The following is a 6,000-nucleotide window of genomic DNA, read 5'->3' as shown; positions in this document are numbered from 1 at the left end:
TAATCTTTGACAAAGGAGCCAAGAACATACAATGGGGAAAAGAAAGTCTCTTCAACAAATGGTGTTGGGAAAACTGGATAGCCATATGCAAAAAAATGAAAGTAGATCCTTACCTTACACCATACACAAAAATTAACTCCAAATGGATTAAAGACTTGAATGTAAGACCTGAAACTGTGAAAGTTCTAGAAGAAAACATAGGCAGTACACTCTTCGACATCGGTCTTAGCAACATCTTTTCAAACACCACATCTGACCGGGCAAGAGGAACAATAGAAAAAATAAACAAATGGGACTACATCAAAATAAAAATCTTCTGCACAGCAAAGGAAACCATCAACAAAACGAAAAGACAACCTAACAATTGGGAGAAGATATTTGCAAACCATACATCTGATAAGGGCTTAATCTCCAAAATATATAAATAACTCATGCATCTCAACAACAAAAAAACTAACAACCCAATTAAAAAATGGGCAAAAGACCTGAACAGACATTTCTCCAAAGAAGATATACAGATGGCCAACAGACACATGAAAAGATGTTCAAAATCACTAATTATCAGGGAAATGCAAATCAAAACTACAATGAGATATCACCTCACGCCCGTCAGAATGGCTATAATTAACAAGACAGGAAACAACATGTGTTGGAGAGGATGTGGAGAGAAGGGAACTCTCATACACTGCTGGTGGGAGTGCAAACTGGTGCAGCCACTAGGGAAAACGGTATGGAGATTCCTCAAAAAATCAACGATAGAACTACCATATGATCCAGCTATTCCACTGTTGGGTATTTATCCAAAGAACTTGAAAACACCAATTTGCAAAGGTACATGCACCGCTGTGTTCATTGCAGCCTTATTCACGATAGCCAAGACTTGGAAGCAACCTAAGTGCCCATCAAGGGACGAATGGATAAAGAAGCTGTGGTATATATACACAATGGAATACTACTCAGCCATAAGAAACGACGAAATCCAGCCATTTGTGACAACATGGATGGACATTGAGGGTATAATGCAAAGTGAAATAAGTCAGACGGAGAAGGTCAAATACCGTATGATTTCCTTCATTAAGTAGTAGATAGTGACAACAATGGACGGATACATAGGGACAGAGATTGGATTGATGGTTGCCAGAGGGGAGGGGGGAGGGAGGAGGGTGAAAGGGATAATTCGGTGCATGTGTGTGGTGATGGGTTGTAATTAGTATTTTGGTGGTGAACATGATGTGGTCCATGCAGAAATAGAAGTATAATGATGTACACCTGAAATTTTTACAATGTTATAAACCAATGTTACTGCAATAAACAAAAAATTTAAAAAAATAAAAAAATAAAAAAAAAATAAAGTGTATAATTGGATGGGCTGTGGGTATATTACATTATTAATTATTTTAACTTGTGGTAAAATATATATAACATAAAATGTGCCATTTAAGTGTACAACTCAGTGGCATTAATTATACTTGCAATGTTGTGCAACCATCACCAGGCATATTTGAATTTCTAAATAATTAACATGTGAAATACTATAACTGTGGGCTTAAAAGAGTTCACAAAATCTTAGAACAATTCACAAGTTAACCATTTTTAGAACAAAGTTAAATGTAATAATAGAATGCTTATGTAAGAATGATAGCTAAATCAAGAAAGCATGTTGCAGGAGAATCATAGGGGGAATGTATAAAAGTTAGCAATCCACATAAAATTTTAAAACTATTTTCAGGATTGAAAAAAAGGAAAAAGGCAAAAGCATGCAACTCTTGAGGGCAATAGTATTCTTCCGTGGAAATATTTTATTATTTAATGGCACAATAGGGGCAGGAATCCTTGTGTCTCCCAAAGGGGTATTAAAATACTCCTCACTGAACACAGCTGTCTCCCTGAGTATTTGGGCTGCTTGTGCCATAGTGACTGTCTCCACCACTCCCCGTCACGCAGGGCTGGGGACGACCTTCCTAGAATAGGAGCCGCCTATTATTTCCTCAAAAGATCTCTGGGATCTTTCATTGCTTTCCTCAGTCTTTGTATCAAACTTTTTATTTATCCCTTAGGAATAGCTGCTCAGACCTTGTTAATATCTACCTATATAATTCAGCCTTTCTATGCTTGGTGCCCAGCTCCACAGCTACCAAAAATATGTCTAGCTTTGGCTACTTTGTGGTCACTGGGACTTCTGAACACGCGAGGGGTGCTAACAGTGGCTGGGTTTCAAACTCTTAGTACTTTGGCGAAGACGATTGCCCTCTGCTTCATTTCCCTAAGTGGGATTGTGCTGATAGAGACTGGGAAAAAGAAGAATGTGGCCAAGTTTGAGAATGCTTTTGACTCTGAACTTCCTGGTGCCTTGCAGATTGCAGAAGCCTTACTTACTCCAAGGGTCATTTGCTTATCCTGGCACATCACCTCCAATCAACATAGCAGGTATATCCATTTCTGAAATACTTTTATAGCAGGCATAAAGTTTTATTTACAACTCTATAGAAAAGAAATATCTGATTCGTTTATTTTGGGCGCAATTTAATCTGCTCCGCACTACATGGATGTAGCACAGTTTAGTCATCATTAAGCCTGCGTATATAATCATTTATCAGAATACGTAGAATTTGGGCCGGTCCCGTGGCTTAGCAGTTAAGTGCGCGCGCTCCACTACTGGTGGCCTGGGTTCGGATCCCGGGCGCGCACCAACGCACCGCTTCTCCAGCCATGCTGAGGCCACGTCCCACGTACAGCAACTAGAAGGATGTGCAACTACGACATACAACTATCTACTGGGGCTTTGGGGGAAAAAAAGGAGGAGGATTGGCAATAGATGTTAGCTCAGAGCTGGTCTTCCTCAGCAAAAAGAGGAGGATTAACACGGATGTTAGCTCAGGGCTGATTTTCCTCACACACACACAAAAAAGAATACGTAGAATTTAGTGTTCTTCATGTCAAGTCCCTTATGTAAAACTTCAGAATTTTATAAAATTTTCAAAAGAAAATTAAGATCACTCTCAGATTTTACTGCATTTTATTGTAGCATTTTTTTCAAGACAAATTGAGTTAAATTTCAATTACATAAGAAATACATTAACATGACCTATTTGTAAAAAACAAAACTATAGCAGATTATATTTTATATATATATATATATATATATATATATATATATCTCCCACCAGCATTAGTAAGATGCCATGCCCTAATTTTGATTTTACAATATTTCTTAGAGATCTTTCCATGTTAGAACTTAGCGATCTAACACATTCTTTTACCTGCTGCATAATATTCTTTAGTATGGCTTTACTACAGTTTCACATGAGTGCATATTTAAAGTGTTTCCCATTTTTTGCAATTGCAAGGAGTGGCATGTTGTCCAAGCTTCCTTGCACACACATACTGCTGTTTCTGTAGGGCAATGCTTCCCCCTCCAATGTCACGGTACCAAGAGAATTTGGTAATAGTTGCACGGCACTCTCTAATAAACAAAAGAATTACATAGAAAACAATTCACTATATTTCATTTGCGTCATAAAATTATAAAAATATTAAGGAATATATTAAATATTGAAGTTCTATAAAACTTCCAAACAAAATCTCTGCAAAAATTTTAATGAGAAACCTGAGCTTGCTCCCTAGATGTAACACTACTATAGACTTTATGCTTGAAATGTCTGTAATATTTTATCAAAACTTGTAATAATAATTTCTTGAAATTCTTGATTCTTGAATTATTGAAATTTTTTATGTTCCCCAGTCAATGAGACACTTTGCTCACTTGTGTAGATTATTAAAAATTTACAACTGATATGACTTTTAGCCAATATGACTTTTTTCAATTGACAAATGTAATGTAAAATTTCTTGCAATAAAATTAATAAATTTTTAAACCAATATCAAGGTTATCCAAATAATGATAATGCTTTAATTTACCTAGCACAATGAATTGTTACAGCAGTCACTTTGCAGCTAGCTTGGACATTAAAAACGCACATGAGTCAAAAATGAAAATATTGAATGTACATGAAAGCAGAGTTTTACAAGTCGCTGCCTGGAACTGCGTCCTCCAGGGACCACCTAGTCTCCCCACTCCCCCCAGCCACTTAGGATTATGGGCCATGGTCCCGGGACACCTGGATCAGATTTCCTCCAGCAGCTTCCCAGGGCCCTTTTCTGCAGTGAGCAGTGGTGGGTTCTGCAAAAGTAAATACCCAGACGTTGGTGCACCTCTCAGCTAAAGTAAAGCATCTCACATGAGCGAGCACAAATGTTCCTCACAGTGACCATCACCTGGAGACACAGCACAAAGCAGCTTTAGACCCAATTCTGTTTGGACCACTCATCTCATTCTCCTCCTACTCCCTGGTTTGATTTGCTGTCAAACCAGTCAAACCTTGAATTAAGGATGAGCATCCCATAACTGCCACTGATAGTAAAATGTGAGTGGCTCCAGATGGAGATGGTTGTGTTTGAAAGGTCTAGTGAAATTTTCCAGATCTGCAGACTATTCGAGCAGCGGTGGGACAAGATGAGTACAGTAATGCTGTCAGATTTTGTGGTCAGTTGAATGGGGCTGGCTATCATAAAAAACACTTTTTTATGTTATATATATATATATATATATATATATATATTAACTTTACTTATAAATCTACAACACCAAATTTAGAGATTTAGCTTCTTGCATGTCAAAATGGGGTGACCCTGTCTGGAAAGAACTATCGCCCTCAAGTTTAGTCCTCAGAATTTCTGATCTGTCATATTCCTGACCAAGTAGAAATGGAATAGACAGCTTGTGTCTAGATTCTTATTCCAGGGCCTCCTAAAGGGACAACATTTAATCCCAAGCACCACTATACATCCTTTATATTTACCTCTGAAATAAGGAATTACATTGGGTCTCAAAGCCTTCAGTGCATCCATCTCAGCAGCAGCCCTTCCACCTGGGGCTGTTCCCTAGGCTCAGTGCAAGCCTGGCTCAGTGATGAAGACATGCTTCAGAACAAACCCAATCTGCAAAGACTCAGAAGGGTGCTTTTGTTTTGTTTTGGTTTGGTTTTTTGTTTATCTCTCAGCATTCACAGAATGCTCTGTCAAAACATCAGCTGAACATGAGCGAAGGAACAGAAATTTCAGTATCATACACAAAGTGTCTTTTCAGATCACAATGGAATGAAACTACAAATAACAGAAGGAAAACTGGAAAATTCATAAATATGTAAAAATCAAACAACACACTCTTAAACAACCAATAGGCTAAAGAAGAAATCACAAGGGAAATTAGAAAGTGACTTCATAACACAAAACTTATGGGATGCAGCAAAGGCAGTGCTCAGAGGAAAATTTATAGCCATAAATGCTTACACTTAAAATGAAGAAAAAAATCAATAACCTAACTTTGCACCTTGAGAAATTAAAAAAAAAAGAGCAAATTAAATCCTAGGCTAGCATAAGGAAAGAATCAATAAAGATTAGAGCAGAGATAAATAAACTAGAGAATAGAAAAACAATAGACTCAATAAAACCAAAAGTTGTTTATTTAAAAAGATCAATAATTTGACAAACCTTTAGCTAGACTGACACAGGAAAAAGAGAGAAGGCCCAAATAACAAAAATCAAAATTGTAAGTGGGGACATTACTACCAACCATACAGAATTGAAAAGTATTATAAAAGAACAGTATAATTGTATGCCACAAATTAGATGATATTGACAAACTCCTAAAGACTCTTAACCTAGATGATATGGATAAATTTCCAGAAACACACAAATCATCTAAACTGACTCAAGAAAAAATAGAAAATCTAAGTGACCAATAACAAGAGACTGAATCAGTAATCAAAAACCTGCCAATAACAACAACCAAAGTCTAGAATAAGACAGCTCCACTGGTAAATTATACCAAACATTTAAAGACGAGTTAGCACTAATCCTTCTCAGACACTTGCAAAAAATAGAAGAGAGAGCACTCCCTAACTGATTCTGTGAAGCCAGCATTACTCTGTTACCAAATTA

The sequence above is a fragment of the Ceratotherium simum genome, chromosome 31 (assembly GCF_057802395.1).
Source record: "Ceratotherium simum simum isolate JZ-2026a chromosome 31, ASM5780239v1, whole genome shotgun sequence".
NCBI classification, from domain to species: domain Eukaryota; kingdom Metazoa; phylum Chordata; class Mammalia; order Perissodactyla; family Rhinocerotidae; genus Ceratotherium; species Ceratotherium simum.
This window is presented reverse-complemented; position numbering follows the sequence as displayed.